Here is a 20,232-nt window from a genome sequence, read left to right on the forward strand (position 1 = left end):
TAAGATGACGACAAGAGTCTAAATTTTTAGTTTCAAGGTTTCAACAGAATGTGGATGTATTCAAACTTTCAAAAAGGACAGTGTTTATAAAGGGTAAAACTAGGACACAGAAAACACTGGGAATTACCACGACCCGCAAGTGCTTCCAACTCCAGGAAATAACCATTCATGTGTTTGCTGGAGGTCACACAATTTTCCCCTATTACCTGATGCAAAATGACTCATCACTTCCCAAAAGCTTCTTTTCAAACCACGATTTTCCCATTTGTTTTGGTCCAATGCAGTCCTATTCTTTATGGCCTATATAGTCTCACTCCCAACTACCCCACGGGGGGTTTAAAAAAAAAAAGAATTCCCCCTAGGCTGGCCCCCAAAACTCAGAATTAAATAAGAGGAGGGGCTGGCAGCCTCCTGGAGACTAAAACAACTTGAGGCTAAATCTACCTTTCCAAGAGTGGAAGATTTATTCAGATAATGTTTGAGAATTCATATTTGCCACAATAGGATAAAAACTAAAAGGTAGAAGTCTCACACTTTTCCTTCTACCTCCCTCCCCTACTGCCCAACCAGGTTCCAGACTCTATATCACTGTCATTACCATTTCTACTAAATGGAGGCCCCTAGACACTAATCACACTGGCAACTGCGTGGTGACATAATGCAGCACAACATTTCCTCTAAAAAACTGTAGTCCTTTTCTCTCTGGCTGTATTGGTGATTCCCCAGTTACTTCAGTACTTTAAAGGCTGCAGCAGCATGCAAAAGAATTTCATTTTTTGTTTTTTAAAAAAGGTAAGAAAGGCCTTCAGGAGATGGTGAGTTTTATTTTGTCTTGTCTGGATAGAGGTTTTGATTTGCTCTCGAATGTTCCAGGGTGGAGAGAAACTAGGAGAAAGCACAGGATGTAGAGGTCTATTTGGCATAATCTTCTCCCTCGTTTTCATCTTCACCATCAACAGCGAGAGCAGCATACTTGCTTGCAGAACTGAACTTGGAAGCTGAATTTTTCCTCAGGTTTCTTTGGCTCAGGTGCAGATCTGCAGTCTTGATCCTTTTTGCCATCTTTCCTATCTGACTCCTTCCAGTGGTCTTTGTTCCCTCCATCTCCTGGACCACGGTTAGAGTTCCCAGTTTGGCCTTTTGGGACATTCATCCCATCTACTTTATTTTCATCTTTCCTTGCTGGTCCTTCCTCAGATGGTTGAGCTGGAGCTACTTTTCCCCCACCACTTGTAGGGGATTGCTGCTCTGTGTCTGAGCTCTGAGATGGAGCAGGAGGGTTAGAACTTCGCTTCACCCAAGCATTCTCCTTTGGTGGAGGGACTGGCATTACCTTTAGGGGCTGATCAGGTTTGGGAGGTTTAGAAGTTGGAGAGTGACAATCTTCCTCCTTATTGAGTGTTTCATTTTCTAGAGACTTCTCACTCTCTCTCCGTGCATTTCTGCCAGATGTGGTGGAGGTCCCAGTCTGCGATGACTCACTTCCTGTCCTCGACTGTTCCCGTTCCTGAGTTTCTTCACTTCGCCAGCTTGGGTGTCCCTCCCGAGGCCATCGTTCTAGTTTTGGCTCATCCAGTTGACGCTGCAACTTCTCTTGTTCCTTCTGTAGCCGTTCTTCTACTTCTCTTTCTCTAGCAGCTGTGTCAACGGGCTTTGCCCGTCCAAAGATAGAAGCAGCTCGACTGGACTGGGAGGTACTAGCAGAGGAATCATCTTCCTTAGGAGTACTCTGAGGCTTTAGATTCAGTTTGGGTCTTTGGCGGGGGGACCGCTATCATCACGCCTATAATCATCCCGAGAGTAATCATCTCTGGAGCTCCACGACCGATCATCCCGTCTGTCGTATCGGTCTTCATAGCGGTCCCCACCTCTTCTATAGTCATCATCCCTGCGATACCCACTGCCAAATGCTCTTCTGCCACTGCCTATCCAGGAATAGTCTCTGCTGCCTCTGCTGCCTCAGTCATCATAGCGATCCCAGCCACCATATGGAGCCATATCCTGGCATGGGCCATCCCAATACCCATCCCGATATCCACCATGATACCGGTCTGAATCATAACGATCTCGATACTTGTCTCCAAAGCTATCATCACCTCTTCTAGGTGGGTAGTCATTAAAGCTGTCTGTAGCAGGACGAGCCCTCCAGTCTGTATCAGTTTTGTCAGAATCCCGATTTCTATTACGGCCAAAAGAACGATCATCCCAGTCTTTATCCTGTACTTGATCAGCAACGTCCACTTGAATTCTTCTGTTACCTAGAGACTCTTCATTGAGACTCAGGGCACTGAGCAGGGAATCAGTTCCTCAAATTCAGCATAACCAAAACCTTTCAGCCTCTCTGGATTGCTGGGTTCACGTGGTAAATGCACTGCACTGATATTTAATCCTCTAAAGAATTCCTTAATTGACTCTTCTCTAACATCATAGGGTATGTTCCCTAGAAAAGCAGTGTAGGGTAGGGTGGCGATTTGGGAAGACGGCTCTGGTCGATATTGGGTTCCCGAGCAGCCCGTGGAGCAGTGGGAAGGATGGAACGGTCTAATTGGAGGCGCCATATGCACATTGTCATCATTACTGTGCCAAGTTGTTGAAATTCTCCTTCCAGGTCATCCGTTTCATCAGCCCAGCTGACTGGTTTGGAAACATAGGTGCTTCCCCCACCAGTACCCCCATCCTCAGCCAGAAAGTCTGTTAGGGAGATAGTCTTCGCCTTCTTATTCTTCTTTTTTGCTGAGGCTGCCATGTTGGGAGAGCTTCTCTCTCTCTCTCTCTCTGTCTCTCTGTCTCTCTCTCTCTCTCTCTCTCAATCTCTTTCTCCCTTCCCTTCCCTCCCTTCCCCTCCCCTTCCCTCCCCTCCCCTTCCCTCCTCCCCTCCCCTCCCCTTCCCTCCTCCCCTCCCCTCCCCTTCCCTCCTCCCCTTCCCTCCTCCCCTTCCCTTCCCTTCCCTTCTTTCTTTGAGTTTTCTTTGAGTTTCACTCTGTCACCCAGGCTGGAGTGCAGTACTGAGATCTCGGCTCACTGCAACCTCCGTCTCCTGGGTTATAGCAATTCTCCTGCCTCAGCCTCCCGAGTAGCTGGGACTACAGGCGCATGCCGCCACACCTGGCTAATTAAAAAAAATTTTTTTTAGTAGAGACGGGGTTTCACTTGTGTTGCCCAGGCTGGTCTCGAACTTCTGAGCTCGGGCAATCCACCCACCTCGGCCCCTCAAAGTGCTCATGAGCCACCGCACCTGGCCTATGTGCCTATTTTCTAGGCATGTGAGCATACAGTGAACAGACAAAAATCCCTGCCCTCGTGGAGGTAACATTCTAGGGAAAGGAGATAGCCAATAAACAAATAATAAAGATCTACAGTCTATCAGATGGTATAAGAGCTAGGGAGAAAATTGAGGCAGGGATGGAAGATAAGGAGCGCTGGGGTGGCAGTGAGGTTGCAATTTTAAAGAGGGTAATCAGGGAAGGCTTCACTTAGATAATATTTGAGCAAAGATCTGAAAGAGGTGAGGTGTGAGCTATGCAGATCTCTGGGAGGATGCTGCAGGCAGCCTAGCAAGTGCCACGACTCTAAAAGGAGAATGCCTGACATGTTTAAGGTCAGTGTGGCTGGAGTGTAGTGATTAAGAGGAGGTGGGCACAGAGATCATACAGGGGGAGTGGTGTCCAGACCATCTAGGGACTTATAAGCCATTGTAAGGGCTCTGGCTTTTACCCTAGGTGAGAAGGGAAGTACTTATTCCTATCTAGAGTTATATGTTTATGGCCTCCTGCCCCCACCCCTCTACCACATATTAGAATGTAAAACTCATGGAAGGCAAGAACTTTATCTGTCTTATTCACCGCTGTATCCCTAGCACTTAGAACAGTGTTCAGCACAAAGAAAGTGCTGAGGGAATATTTGTTGAATGAATTGTGCAGGCGCAATATTACCAAAGGATATAGGAACTAGGCATGACCTAGTTTAAGCAATAAATTTGGAGACATTGGATTCAGGTTGACTTATACTCTGACTCACTGTATGACCTTGGACAAGTCACCTCCTCACCCTGAACTTCAGTTTCTTCATCTCCAAAATAAAGGGGTTTTATTAGATGATATTTTTTATTTCAATAGGTTTTTGGGAAATAGGTGGTGTTTGGTTACATGAATAAGTTCTTGAGTGGTGATTTCTGATATTTTGTTGCAGCCATCACCCGAGCAGTATACACTGTACCCAATGTGTGGTCTTTTATCCCTCACCCCTTTCTTTCTGACTGTCATAGCCTGCAATTCCACAATGCAGGAAATACATCAGTGATATATGACCTTCTGACTATGATGTGTTCAGGAATTCTGGTATACTTACCACTATTCTATGGTTCATCTTTTAATGAATGTTGTTTATACTTCTGGGTGGAGAGGATAGTTTTCTTAGCTCCTTGAGTGGGCTGTAGGCTTGAAATAGTCCAGGTCACCTCTAGCCCTGTGGTTTGTGTTTCAAGTCTGCCTTTCCAGTCAACATGACATTCCTACTTCTAGTCCAGTGTTACAGCAACATTGATCCTGAGGTTTCAACAGGTAGAGGACCAAAACCTCAAGTCGTAAATATTTTAATGAGCCAGTTCTAACAGAGACAAAAAATAAAGTAGGATCTATCTTAGCTGGATTTTAAAGTAAGCAAATAAATTTAGGTTTAATCTTTAGCTTTAAAAGCTTTTTTATATATTTTAGTAGGGCAAAGCTAGTTATATAAGGCAAATATACACTCTTAAAAATATGATTAAATCCTAGTAGCATTGGCTCTGGTCCCCATATAAATGACCAATGTGATAAACCCTTATTTTCTAGATAGTTCTCAGAGAAGCACAGTAATTGTAAACTCATATCACATCAGATACTGTACACTCAAATCATTAATAAAATCTCAGCAGTGACTCAGACAAAGCAAACTAATTGGTTCCTGTTAGTTAGTTAACTGATGCAGTACTCCCCAAAAGTAGGTCAATCTACTGGAAAACCCAGTATTAACTTCAGGTTTGACAACAGGAAGATTCATCAATGTAATGAACAAAGTCTCCCTTTAAACACTATCTAATTTAAATGAAGAAAAATAAGTCAATCCAGTCTTCTGTTACTTTGGCACTTGGATCTGGGGAATGAGCATCACCACCACTAAATATGAAAGGTAAAAGATATTTCATTTTTCAATGCATTTTACACATGAAGGGATACTGCTTAAGCCAAAGAAAAATCTGCCAAAGTCATTATGCATATAGAAGCAAACCTGGAATGATGTGTCTGAGTTCTCAAATCAAGTGAAAATCATTGCTACATTGACTTTTGTTTAGTCTTATTTTTTATTTTTAAAATTTTTTTAAAATTTGAACTTTTATTTTAGGTTCGGGGGCACATATGCTGGTTTGCTATATTGGTATATTGTATGATGCTGAGGTTGGGTATAATCGATCCTGTTAGAGAAATGCAAATCAAAATCACAATGAGATACCATCTCACATCAGTCAGAATGGCTATTTTGTTAATTTTAATTTTCGTGAGTTAATAGCAGGTGTATATATTTATGGGGTACATGAGATTGATATCTTTGATACAGTTATACAATGCGTAATAATCACATCAGGGTAAATGGGGTATCCATTGCCCTCAAGCATTTATCCTTTCTTTGTGTTACAAATTATCCATTTATACTCTTTTAGTTAATTAATTAATTAATTAATTTTTGAGACAGAGTCCAGCTCTGTCACCTAGGCTGGAGTGCAACGGCGCGATCTCGGCTCACTGCAACCTCTGCCTCCAGGGTTCAAATGATTCTTCTGCCTCAACCTCCCGAGTAGCTGGGATTACAGGCGCATGCTACCACGCCTGGCTAATTTTTATGTTTTTAGTAGAGACAGGGTTTCATCATGTTGGCCAGGCTGGTCTCGAATTCCTGACCTCAAGTGATCCACTCACCTAGGCCTCCCAAAGTGCTGGGATTACAGGCATGAGCCACCATGCCCAGTCATCTTTTAGTTATTTTAAAATGTACACTAAATTATTGTTGACTGTAGTCACTCTGTTATACTATTAAATCCTAGATCTTATTCATTCTATCTAGCTTTATTTTTGTATTCATTAGCCATACCCCTTCCTCACCCTTCCACACTAACATTTGTGGTTTCTGGTAACCATTGTTCTACTCTATATCTCCATAAGTTAAATTCCATTAATTTTTAGCGTCCACAAATGAGTGAAAACATGTGAAGTTTGTTTTTCTGTGGCTGGTTTACTTCACTTAACATAATGAAATCCAGTTCAATACATGTTGTTGCAAATGACAGGATCTCATTCCTTTTTATGGCTGAATAGTAGACAATTGTGTATATGAACCACATTGCCTTTCTCTTTTTGTCTTAAGTGAAAAATTTTAAATTTAACTTTCTTGGCTGGGTGTGGTGGCTCATGCCTGTAATCCCAGCACTTTGGGAGGCCGAGGTAGGCAGATCACTTGAGGTCAGGAGTTCAAGACCAGCCTGGCCAACGTGATGAAACCCGGTCTCTACTAAAAATACAAAAATTAGTCAAGTGTGGTGGCACGTGCCTGTGGTCCTGGCTGCTTGGGAGGCTGAGGCAGGAGAATCACTTGAACCCAGGAGGCAGAGGTTGCAGTGAGCTGAGGTCACACCACTGCACTACAGCCTGGGTGACAGAGCAAGACTCTGTCTCAAAAAAAAAAAAAAATTAATTTTCTTTTCTTTTTTTTTACATTCTAACTTTTACTTTAGATTCAGGTGGGTACATGTGCAGGTTTGTTACATAGGTAAATTGTGTGTGTCATGGGTGTGGTGTACAGATTCTTTCATGACTCAGGTAATAAGCACAGTACCCAGTGGTTAGTTTTTTGATCCTCATCCTCCTCTCACCCTCCACCCTCGAGTAGGCCCTGGTGTCTATTGTTCTCTTCTTTGTGTCTGTGTGTACTCAGTGTTTTGCTCCCACTTATAAGTGAGAACATGTGGTATTCGGTTTTCTTTTCTCGCATTAATTCGCTTAGGATAATAGCCTCCAACTACATCTTTGTTGCTGCAAAGGACACAATTTTATTCTTCCTTATGGCTGCATAGTATTCCACAGTGTATACGTACCACACTTTTTTTTTCATCCAGTCTACCATTGATGGGCATTTAGGCTGATTCCATGTCTTTGTTATTTTGAATAGTGCTGCGATGGACATATGTCTGCATGTGTCTTTATGGTAGAACAATTTATATTCCTTTGGGTATATACCCAATCATGTGATTGCTGGGTCAAATGGTAGTTCTGTTTTAAGTTCTTTCAGAAATTGTCAAACTGCTTTTCACACTGGCTGAACTAATCTACATTCCCACCGGCAGTGTATAAGTGTTCCTTTTTCTCTACAACCTTGCCAGCATCTGTTATTTTTTGACTTTTCAATAATAGCCATTCTGACTGGTGTGGGATGGTATCTCATTGTGGTTTTCATTTACATTTCTCTAATGATAAGTGATGCTGAGCATTTTTTCATATGCTTGTTGGCTGCTTTTATGTCTTCTTTTGAGAAGTGCCTGTTCATGTCCTTTGCCCATTTTCTAATGGGTGAACCACATATTCTTTATCCATTCATCTGTTGATGGACATTTAGGGTGCTTCCAAATCTTGGCTCTTGTGAATAATGCCACAATCGACAAGAGAGTGCAGATATCATCTCTTTGATATACTGATTTCCTTTCTTTTGCATATAGTGAGGTTACTGGGTCATATGGTAGCTCCATTTTTAGTGTTTTGAGGAACCACCAAACTGTTCTCCATAGTGATTGTACTAACTTACATTCCCACCAACAGTGTATGAGGGTTCCCTTTTCTCCACATCCTTGGATGCCTGTCTTTTGGATATAAGTCATTTTAACTGGAGTGAGATGATATCTTGTAGTTTTGATTTGCACTTCTCTGATGATTAGTGATGTGGAGGACCTTCTCATATGCCTGTTTGCTATTTGTGTATGTTTTCTTTTGAGAAAGATCTGTTCAGATCTTTTGCCCATTTTTTTGATCAGATGATTAGGTTTTTTTCCTATAGAATTGTTTGAGGTCTTTGCATATTCTGGTTATTAATCCCTTGTCATATGGGTGTTTTGCAAATATTTTCTCCCATTCTATGAGTTGTCTCATCACTTTTTGATTGTATCCTTTGCTGTGCAGAAGCTTTTTAACTTAATGTGATCCCATTTGTCCAGTTTTCTTTTGGTTGCCTGTGCTTGTGGGGTATTACTCAGTACATTTCTGCTCAGACTGATGTCCTAGAGATTTTCCCCCAAAGTTTTCTTGTAGTAGTTTTATGATCTGAGGCCTTAGATTTAAGTATTTAATCCATTTTGATTTTATTTTTGTATATGGTGAGAGATAGGGGTCTAGTTTCATTCTTCTGCATATGGATATCCAATTTTCCCAGCACCATTTATTGAAGAGACTATCTTTTCCCCAGTGTATGTTCTTGGCACCTTTGTTGAAAATGAGTTCACTGTAGGTTTGTGTATTTGTTTCCGGGTTCTGTATTCTGTTCCATTGGTCTATGTGTGTGTTTTTATGCCAGTGCCATACTGTTTTGGTTACTATAGCTCTGTAATATAATTTGAAGTCAGGTAATATGATTCTTCCAGTTTTATTCTTTTTGCTTAGGATAGCCTTGGCTATTCTGGGCCTCTTGTTATTCTATATACACTTTAGGATTGTTTTATCTATTTCTCTGAAGAATATCATTGGTATTTTAATAGAGATTGCATCAAATCTGTACATTGCTTTGGGTAGTATGGACATTTTAACAATATTAATTCTTCCAATTCATGAACATGGAATATCTTCCAATTTCTTGCTGTCCATTTCAATTTCTTTAATCAGTGTTTTATAGTTTTCATTATAGAGGTCTTTCACTTCTTTGGTTAAGAAGGTATTTAATTTTTCCTAGGTATTTAATTTTATTTGTGGCTATTGTAGATGGGATTAATTTCTTGATTTCTTTTTCAGATTGTTTATTGTTGGCATATGGAAATGCTACTGATTTTTGTATGTTGATTTTGTGTCCTGAGACTTACTGAATTTGTTTATGTGTTCTAATAGGTTTTTTTTTTGTGTGGAATCTTTAGATTTTTCCAAATATAAGATCATATTATCTGCAAACAAGGATAATTTGACTTCTTTTATTCCAATTTGGATGCACTTTATTTCTTTCTCTTGTCCAATTACTCTGGCTAGCACTTCCAGTACTACGTCAAGTAACAGTGGAGAAAGTGGGCATTCTTGTTGTGTTCCAGATCTTAGAGGAAAGGCTTCCAATTTTTCCTCGTTTACTGTGATACTAACTGTGAGTCTGTCATATATGGCTTTTATAACTTGAGATATGTTCCTTCTATACCCAATTTTTGAGGGTTTTTATCATGAAGGGATGTTGAATTTTATCAAATGCTTTTTCAGCATCAATTGAAGTGATCTAATAATTTCTGTCCTTCATTCTGTTGATGTGATATATCACACTGATTGATTTACATATATTGAACCATCCTTACATCCCTGGGATAAATCCCACTTGGTCATGATGAATGATCTTTTTAACGTATTGTTGAATTTGTTTTGCTAGTATTTTGTTGAGGATTTTTGTATTAATAATCATCAGAGATACTGGCCTATGGTTTTCTTTTTTGAGTATCTTTCTCTGATTTTGGTATCAGGGAAGTATGGTCCTCATAGAGTGAGTTTGGAAGTAGTTCCTCCTCCTCTATTTTTTGGAATAGTTTGAGGAGGACTGGTATTAGTTCTTGAAATGTTTGGTAGAATTCATTAGTAAAACCATCGGGTCCTGGGCTTTTCTTTACTGGAATATTTTTTATTATGGCTTCAATCTTATTACTTGTTATTGATCTGTTTGGGTTTTAGATTTCCCCTTGGCTCAATCTTGGAATGTTATATATGTTTAGGAATTTATCCATTTCTTCTAGGTTTTCCAATTTATTGGCCTACAGTTACTCTTACTATCCACTAATGATCCTTTGGGTTTCTGCAGTATCAGTTGTAATGTCTCCTCTTTCATCTCTGATTTTATTTATTTTTAATCCCTGTTTTTTTCTTAGCTAGTCTGGCTAAAGGTTTGCCAATTTTGTTTATCTTTTCAAAAAACTGACCTTTCTTTTTTATTGATCTTTTGTATTGTTTTCTTCATTTCAAATTAACTTATTCCTGCTCTGATCTTTAGTATTTCTTTTCTTCTACTAATTTTGGGTTCAGTTTGGGTTCTTGCTTTTCTAGTTCTTAACATTAGATTATTTATTTGAAGTTTTCTCTCTTTTTTGATGTAGGCTTTTATAGCTATAAACTGCTCTCTTACTACTACTTTCATTGTATCCCATAGGTTTTGGTATGTTATGTTTCCATTATCATTTGTTTCAATAATTTTTTAAATTTCTTTCTTGATTTTTTCATTGACCCACTGGTCATTCAGGAGCATATTGTTTAATTTCCATGTGTTTGCACAGTTTCTAAAATTCCTCATGTTATTAATTTCTAGTTTTATTACACTGTGGTCAGAGAAGATGGTTGATGTTATTTTAATTTTTTTGAATGCTTTAAGACACCCGATATTGGAAGACCATCATTGAAAGTCTTACTTTTGCTGTTCTCTGGGTCTCTGAGTCCATTCTTTGGGTTTGGATGGGTGAGTTTGTTTCTCACATAGAGTCAAAAACTTTAGAAGTCTACCTGGCGTTCTACTGTACTGTGACTGAGCTGGCACTCAAACCACAAGACACAGTCCTTCCCACTCTTCCCTCCCCTTTCCAAAGGCAGAGGAACCTCACCCCATGGCCACTGCCACCACAGGTCCCTGGGGAGTACTGCCAGACTGCCAATGTTCCCTTAAGGTCCGAGGGCCCTTGAGTCAGCCTATCATGAATGCTGCCTGGCCTGGAACTCACCCTTCAGGGAAATAGGCTCCCCTCTGGCCCATGGCATGTCCAGAAATGCCATCTAAGAACCAAGTTTTGGAATTGGGCACCCCAAGAGCCTGCTTGGTGCATCACCCCCTATGGCTGTGCCAGTACCTAAGGTGCAAGACAAAGTTCCCTTTACTTTTACCTGTGCTTTTCTCAAGCAGAAGGAGAGCCTTAGCTCTCCATAGCCACCATAGCCACCATAGCTGAAAATATATATGCACAGTCTCACCTGAAGCCAGCAAATCTCAGAGGGTCACCCAAGACCCTCAACATAGTTTCTGGGTATTGCTGCTGGTTATTCAGGGCCCAAGGGCCCTTCAGTTAGCAGGTGACAAATCTTTCTAGGACTGGGTCCTTCCCTTCAAGGTAGCAGGTTCCCTTCTGGCCCAGGATAAGTCTAGAAATGTTGTCATCCAGGAGCTAGAGCCTGGAAAAAGGGCCTGGCAACTCTGACCAGTGCCCTAAGGCTGGCTGGTATCCAAGAGGCAAAACAAAGTCATCCCCACTCTTCCTTCTCTCCTCAAGTGGTAGGAAAAGGTCTCTTGTAGAGCTGTGAGCTGTGCATGCAGCCTGGGGTTAGAGGTGAGGTGGTGGCAGCACTCCCTTAACTGCCCCAGCAAGTGTCTCAGTAGGTAGGTCACATGTCCCCCTGTCTACTGTCTCTGGGCCCAGTTCAGCACTGGGACTCCTGTCTACTGTCTCTGGGCCCAGTTCAGTACTAGGAATCGCACAAAAGTTGCAGTCCTTGTGGCCTGGCCTATCTTTCAAGTTTTTTAAGGCCCGAAGGGCATTTCAGCCCATGATAACAAGGTTTGCTGGAACTCAAGTTTCAACTGCTGTGATTGGTGATACGCCTCTGCCTAGGGCTGGTTTAAATGCTCCCTCCCTGGGCAGGAATCAGCTGAATTTGGTCTGGTTTTCCTTTCTGCTCTAACAGGACAGCACTGAGTTCAATGCTTCAGAATTGCTGTGCTGTCTTTCTGCCAGCAACCAGAGATGCTCTCAGCACCACACTACCACTGTGGAAGTGGGGAGACACGGCAATTCAAGACTATTTTTCCTACTTCTGCAGTGCTTCTTTCAGTGATATGAAGTTAAAACCAGGTACTGTGAGTGCTCATCTGATCTTTAGTTCTTATGAAGGTGTTTTTCTTGTGTAGATAGTTTAAAATTGGTGTCCTTGTTGGGGGATGATTGGTGGAGCCTTCTATTCCACCGTCTTGCTTTGTCTCTGGACCTTGATAACATATTTTTCTAAACTTCTTAATAGGGAACTAATCACAGAGCAATATAAATATATATATATATTTTCATGAAAAAAGACAAGGTATTGGCTAACTTGGATTTTTTAAATGATGTATAATAGTCAAAATTGTGAAGGCCTTTGGATGTTTGCCTCTGCCCCTAATTCTTTGAATATATTTTCCAAAAAAAAAAAAAAAAAAAAAGCTTCAAAGAATAAATCCTCATTCCTCCTCACCTCCCTAGTCAAATGTCACTTTCCATTTTGCAATGTTAAAGCAGTTCAAGGAGAAGAGAGTTATAATTAAATAAGTGACTTTTCCCATTTCTGTAGCCTTTGATGATGCCACAGAGCCTTTACATTAATTTGAGTTACCAATCCTAGATCTCAACATCTCTTTATAACACTGTGAACCAGATTTTTAGATAATTGTTGCCCTAAAGGAATGCCTTTTGTGAAAAAGAAAATAAAAGAGGAACTTCTGTAAGAAATGTAAACAATCAATTTTGATTATGAGTCTGGTGGAGGGGAACAATGGTTCGAAAAATAAAAAATTGTTCTATATGATTTTGGAATTTTTCACTGTATGGGCCTTTAATATTCATGTATTTAGGCTGGACGCGGTGGCTCATGCCTGTAATCCCAGCACTTTGGGAGGCCAAGGTGGGCGGATTACGAGGTCAAGATATCGAGACCATCCTGGCCAACATGGTGAAACCCCGTCTCTACCAAAAATACAAAAATTAGCTGGGCATGGTGGCACGTGCCTGTAGTCCCAGCTACTTGGGAGGCTAAGGCAGGAGAATCGCTTGAACCTGAGAGGTGGAGGCTGCAGTGAGCTGAGATCATGCCACTGCACTCCAGCCTAGCGACAGAGTGAGACTTCATCAAATAAATAAATAAATAAATAATGTATTTTCTGTGTTGCAATGTTTTGATATCTTAAAATAGCAAATGAAGCCCTGCGAGTGGATTTCCTGACTGAGGAGTAGTCTAGGAGTTGTCTGAGTTTCCTAAACTCACTTATTGTTCTTTCTACAATTCCCAGCCCTATGCTGGGGATGGATGGTCTTGCTATCCCGATCATTGCACAATGTCTGTCTTGGCTGGGCTGCCTATGTCTAACTTTCCTAAGACAGCTTTTGCTCCCATTTAGAGTAGGAGGGATAGTTGTTTTGGATTAAATATTATCTTCCAATTTTCTCTGGGCTATAAAGAGATGGTTAAAGTGCTGATAAAGGATGAAAGTGAAGAGAGCAGGCAACCAAGAATAAGAACTGTGACAGATATGTCTGCAAATGATTCATCATTGACTTGGGGGTAATGTTTTACAGTTTAGTTACACAGGTCATGTGCCCAAGGAACTACTCATATATAAATGAAGTCTACCACGTAAATGCTAATCTAATTTTGAAAACCCAGAGAGAAAAGGATATTTTTGAGCTGGAAAGGACCGTCATCTGGTCCAAGAAGCTAAAGACCAAGGAGATTACATTAATGTCCCAGCCCATTACAATCTCAGTATTTGGGACTAAAAATAAGTACCCATCAATGTATTTACTGGCTCTGAGACTTAATTCAATTGGTTGGAAAATAATGCTAAGGAAAACATGCTCCTAGGCAGTTTTTAAGCCACAAGCTATATCCCTAGTGTGAAAGCTCACCATCAGTGCAAGAGGCTCATTTATACCAAGGGGCTTTGGTATTAAATGAGAACGTGGGTTGGATCACTATAGCTCCATCTCCAGACAAACTCCTACACAGTAAAAGTGAAATAAGAAGAATGATATCTAAATAGCTTGCAGTCTAATGTTTGTTGATAAATGTTGCTAAGTAAAAACAATACTACTGTGGAGCCTTAAGTTTGAGGATACAAATGACCAGTAGAGTTGGTTGAGCTGATGCTCTAACTGGCCCTTGTGCACCTGTATAGTACAATAATAATGCATACCCATAAAAAAAGAACTATGGGAATTGTAAAAGACTGCATTTCTTCTGAGTTGATAAATGAGGACTATAATTCCAGTCACTCTGCTTTGCTGTCGAGGGTATATCCCTGTTCCCTTTCTTCAAGAAATGACAGTTCACTAAAAACTAGCTTGACACCTTTACACTGAGCCACAGGGCTGATGGGGTAAGTGCCAGGAAAGCAGAGGATTGTACTGGATGAATCAAGAGCATCCAATTCTACTGAGCTGAGCAGGAGCAAATTGACCATATTTGACAAATGCATTCAGTAGACCTACCTGAGGAAGAAAGTCACAGAAGGACAACAAGGTCTCACTAGCCACTCGCTTCTTTTCAACACTGCCTTATGCACTTACTTCTAACAGTTGCACATTCAGTCATCCTGTCTTATCCAATAAGTTTGTCCTTCTTCCTCCTTTCTGCAGCAGAGGAGTCTAAGTGACTCCTCCCACTTATTGATGCTCTTCTCAGTGCTTCTATGCTGTGTCTAGTTCTAGCTAAACACTCCATCTGCATTTTCTCAGTAGGCTGCGTTTTTATAGAAATAACTCCTAGGTGTTCCGCAACAATATGTGGATCGATATTGATTGGTTGTTTCCTACAGTGAAGCATCATTTTAATTAGATGTTTCTCTTCAGTTAAATCTTAATTTAACTTTTTTTTTTCTGTAGCTCAGGCTGTATTATTATTATTTTTATTTATTTATTTATTTATTTATTTATTTATTTATTTATTTATTTTTTGAGACGGAGTCTCGCTCTGTCGCCCAGGCTGGAGTGCAGTGGTGCGATCTCGGCTCACTGCAAGCTCCGCCTCCCGGGTTCACGCCATTCTCCTGCCTCAGCCTCCCGAGTACCTGGGACTACAGGCACCCACCACCGCGCCCGGCTAATTTTTTTTTTTTTTTTGTATTTTTAGTAGAGACGGGGTTTCACCGTGTTAGCCAGGATGGTCTCGATCTCCTGACCTCGTGATCCGCCCGCCTCGGCCTCCCAAAGTGCTGGGATTACAGGCGTGAGCCACGGCGCCCGGCCGTCAGGCTGTATTTTAACAGCATGCTCACACACCTTTTCTTTTTTCTTTTCTTTTTTTTTTTTTTTTTTCTTTTTGAGATGGAATCTCGCTCTGTCTCCCAGGCTGGAGTGCAGTGGCCCGATCTCGGCTCACTGCAAGCTCCACCTCCCGGGTTCATGCCATTCTTCTGTCTCAGCCTCCCGAGTAACTGGGACCACGGGTGCTCGCCACCATGCCCGGCTAATTTTTTGTATTTTTAGTAGAGACGGGGTTTCACAGTGTTAGCCAGGAAGGTCTCGATCTCTTGACCTCGTGATCCGCCCGCCTCGGCCTCCCAAAATGCTGGGATTACAGGCATGAGCCACCGCGCCCGGCCCTCACATACCTTTTCAACAATTCGACCAATGTCCAGATCACTAAAGAGATCAGCACATGAATCTTTTGAGTGAATTGTTTCTACTGGACAATTTAAAACTTTACTAATAATCAAAGAAGCCACCTTATAAGGGAAGAAGTTGTTTGTACGTTTAATATTATAATAAAGTTGTTTCTGTGTTCCAAATTATTGTAGTACATGATTATAAGCAGAATCAATAACCTGAGAAATAATTTCTGTACTTTCTGGACTTAAAAAAGCATTCTTCAGGATTAGCAGCTATAACACTAATGTTTTCTCTGGAAATTTCACATGTCATGGATTTTCTTAATTGAGATGCGATTTTATTTAACTCAGGCTTTGATAAGTTTTAGCATCTTTGCTTGAGGCTCTTGGCAACTTAAGTAGTCTAACCAGGAACAAGGTCAACATTCTTCTAAAATCATGGCATTAAACACAGCATCTTTTCTGGGTGAAGACTTTTTCTTTGACTTAAGGACATCAATAATCTTAACCATGTTTTCGAGAATTTTGACAGTTTCCAGAACTAATTCTGAATATGATGCTTCTTCCTCCACTTGAGGGTAAAATGGGAAGTTTCCTTTACCATTAAAAATCGAGAATTTTTCTTTTTTTTTTTTTGAGACCAGAGACTTGCTCTGTCACCCAGGCAGGAGTGCAGTGGCACTATCTTGGCTCACTGCAACCTCCACCACTTGGGTTCAAGTGATTCTCTTGCCTCAGTCTCCTGGGTAGCTGGGACTACAGGCGTGCGCCACCATGCACAGCTAATTTTTGTATTTGTAGAAGTGATGAGCTTTCGCCATATTGGCTAGGCTGGTTTTGAACTCCTGGCCTCAAGCGATTCACCGGCCTTGGCCTCCCAAAGTGCTGGGATTACAGGTGTGGGCCACCGCGCCCAGCAAGGACATTGTTCTTACCCATTAAATCTTTCTATACTGAAATATGACCCAGGGCGTTTTAAAACACTGTTATAAGCAGAATAACTACTTTTTCAATAGTTCAAGTGTCTGCTAAAGACAGGGTGGGTGACTCTTTAGCCTGTGGTATGACTAATCTGACTTTTAGACACATATTTTTGAAGTTAATGTATGATTTTTGAGGTTAGTTTTTGCATTTCAGCATTCAGAGACTTGTTTTTTGTTTTTTATCCACTTTGGAAACATAGATAAAAGCTTTGGTAAAAAAATGTACGGCAATGTCTTCTATTATGTTAAAAGGCAGTTTGTAAGCATGTGATGGCCGACTATGGGGACTCCTGTGGTTTAGACAACATGTTTAAGCATATTTTCAACAACCCTGTCAACTTCTGTACACTTATATGAAGTTAGCTCTCCAGAAAAATAGGTCAGCAGCTGATTGCCAGCCACTTTCTGTACAACTAAACTGATTTCTGAAAGTATTCTGCAGCCACTGGTGACACAATTTTTTATGCTTTCATGAAATCCAAATTGTGGCAGGAGATTATTTTAAATAGTCTGAACCACTAATTGAATAATTTCATCATCATTAGGATGTAAGGATTGTACATCCTCTATAATCAATCATATATTCATCTTTGGAGACTGCTCTCATAATTGAACTTACTTCATTTGAAGGTAATCCAGTTCTGTATACAAATTATCCTCAGATATTTCTGTTGTAGTGTTGGCTACTGTCGAGGAGATTTTTGATAGAAGATAAGAAATTATACTCTAAAAATTCACAAGGCAGCATTGTGGTACATGGCCATGATGCCTGACATTCTTTGCAGGCTGTTTGGGACACCTTTTCGACCTTTTAAATGAACTCTCTAGATTCTAGAGGCAAACATACTGAAGCTGGAACCTCACCACAAAGTAACAAGGTTAGCTGATGCTGAGAAACTTCTCATATTACTGCATTAACTAGCCTTGTGCTAAATTTTCACTGTTACTGTTATGTCCTTACAAATGGAGTCCTGCCTTCTGTATTCCTGCAAAATATTGCATACAGACGAGCAAATAATCATATTGACCAGTATTTTATCAATTGGTTGTGTGTTAGCCATTAAAAGTACCTCATCTGAAGGAGGTGTTTTAGTTGCAGGTGGCATTCTATGCATGGATGGTGTTTTATCTAGAATTATCATTTTTTATCTTGGGTGGTGCTTTATCCACAGATGGTTCTTTCTGCCTGAGAGGTACTTTATGAACTGATGTAACTTTATCTGCAGATAGGAAGGGAGGATTTCCCTGATCTGGGTTTAACACTTTAATTTGCGCATCTGAAAACTCCTTTAACACAGAATCAATCGGTTTCATAGCTGCCTCATAGAGCTCATCTTGATTTACATCACTGGTTACATTTCAACATGCATCATCTGTGTCCGGTGAGGAAGAAAAATCAATTTGTTAACTATTTCAGAGATAACTTCTTCTAAAAATTTGGCTGACAATATCCCAGGGTTATTTTCTGGTGGGTTTTGAGAACTGTCTGGTTTACTAGGTTTACTTTTAATTTCTTTATCTTTACTTTTATCATTCTCTTCCTCAGTTGCACGAACATTTTGGTTAGCTGAATTTGTTGAAGCAGGCTGTGCAGAATCCTTACCATCCACCTGAGTTACATCTGCTGCATCATCTTCTAGGGTCTTTGGGATTCTGAATCACCTATTTGTCCTTAAAAAGAAGATATTTCTAAATATCTCTGTAAACGCTGTCAGTGACATTTTGGACATGTTCAGAATGCAAGATTTGCTTATCCGTAACTCTTTAAGCTGGAGAATCTCTCTTCTCTTGGGTCTATTTTTCACCTTGATTTTCAGAGATGGTAATTTAAGAGGTACGTTCCCTTTTTCTAATGAACTTTCTCTTTTTTTTATCACTCTTCCTTCTTATCATCTATTTTAATATCTAGTTCCAGTCCAATGTTCTTGTGTTTTGTGTTATTGGTACCTGGTGAAAAATGTTGGTATACCTTCTTATCTAGCTCTTTTTCTAGCTGAATTGTCTTTCTTCTTGATTTCATCCTTTGTATGTGCTATAATCAAATCTGGAAAAGTTGTTGAAATAACTTTTGATACCTTTCTACTATCTTCTCTAATTGAACTTCCCCCTTTCTTTTACTCCTCTTTCTTTTTATCGACCACACCTCCAGCTAACCTAATGCTAGGGTAGTTACTTTGCTGCTCATAATGCTAGTTATAGTGGTACATATTGGCTCATGAATGGTGCCTTTTTTCATTGATGTCTCCTTCTTTTTGAAACCTTCCTTTTAATTAAATACTTATCTACCTATTTCCAAAGTGTCCTTTTTTTTTTTTTTTTTCAGGCCTGATGTAGATGGCTGAACAAATTGGATTCCTGATATGGTTTGGATATGTGTCCCTGCCCAAATTTCATGTCGAATTGTAATCCCCAGTGTTGGAGATGGGACCCGGTGGGCCCCATCTTTGGAATTGGATCATCTTTGAATTCTTTGGATCATAGGGGCAGAGTTCTCATGATTGGTTTAGCACCAACCCTTTGGTGCTGTTCTCGTGATAGAGTTCTCGTGAGATCTGGTTGTTTAAAAGTGTGAAGCACCTCCCTCCTCCTAGCCCCTTTGCTCCTGCTCCTGCCATATAAGATGCCTGCTCCTGCTTTGCCTTCCGCCTGAAGGAATGAATAAAAGCTCCCTGAGGCCTCCCCAGAAGCATATGCTGGCACAATGCTTCCTTCACAGCCTGCAGAACCATGGGCCAATTAAACCTCTTTTCTTCATAAATCACCCAGTTTCACATACTTCTTTATAACAGTGTGAGAATGAACTAATAGAGTTCCCCTTTAAACTTCTATTTATCTTTTTAAAGGTTTTATATGGCAGGCGTTGAATTCTTTGGATAATGTTATCCACATCTACAAATGAAAAGAAGGTGGAAGACCAGTCTCCTGAATAAAACAGTTGAATTTTGAAAGCAGAGATCACCTTTTTGGCTAAAGTAGCAATAAACTCTATAACAATGTTACTTCTGTCTTTTTTCCCAATATTGTTAGATCCATATATTTCTACGACTTCATCATACACAGAATCAGACACTTTATCAACTGTCTCTTTATCCATTGGTGGAAAAAAAACATTTCTTCAGCATTTATTAGAATTTTAATTTCACTTTTCCTAAATTCTCCCAATCGGGTCATTTGTAAAATTTATAGCATGCCCACGAGGTTTTATCCCGATATTTCTTTGTCCTTAGCATTTTCAGAAATACTTTGGAGAGTATAAAACTTGCGAACAAGGTCAATTATAACGTCTTCCAGAAATGTAGCAGAATACACAGAAGACTGTGGTAGGGACAGTGCTTTTTCATTAGCAGGATTCAAGAATTCAGTGACATGGTCATTTTCATGTGAGTCGCTGGAAGATGCTTCTTTATCACATAAAAATGTCTGCACATGGTGATCTATAATTTCCTTCATAATAAAACCAGCTATTCTCCCAAGGAATGAGCCTTCTTTTTGCATGTATTGTTCTATGCTTCAGCTTGGAATTTATTTTTTTTTCATAATGTTGTTATATATGAAATCAAAGAAGTTCTCAATTGCCCCTAATTACATGCTTTCTGTGTGCTCCTCTGCAAGGACAAGTCTAATCTCACGTTCAGAAATTTCTAATTTCACCAGTCAGTTCTGA

General features: G+C 40.3%; 1 pseudogene; it reads right to left on the minus strand.

Moving 5' to 3' along the window:
• Positions 1–804: 804 nt before the first annotated feature.
• Positions 805–2,750, minus strand: LOC102122898 (eukaryotic translation initiation factor 4B pseudogene; annotated as a pseudogene).
• Between the last annotated feature and the right edge of the window lie 17,482 nt (positions 2,751–20,232).

The sequence above is a fragment of the Macaca fascicularis genome, chromosome X, assembly GCF_037993035.2.
Source record: "Macaca fascicularis isolate 582-1 chromosome X, T2T-MFA8v1.1".
In the NCBI taxonomy this organism is placed as follows: domain Eukaryota; kingdom Metazoa; phylum Chordata; class Mammalia; order Primates; family Cercopithecidae; genus Macaca; species Macaca fascicularis.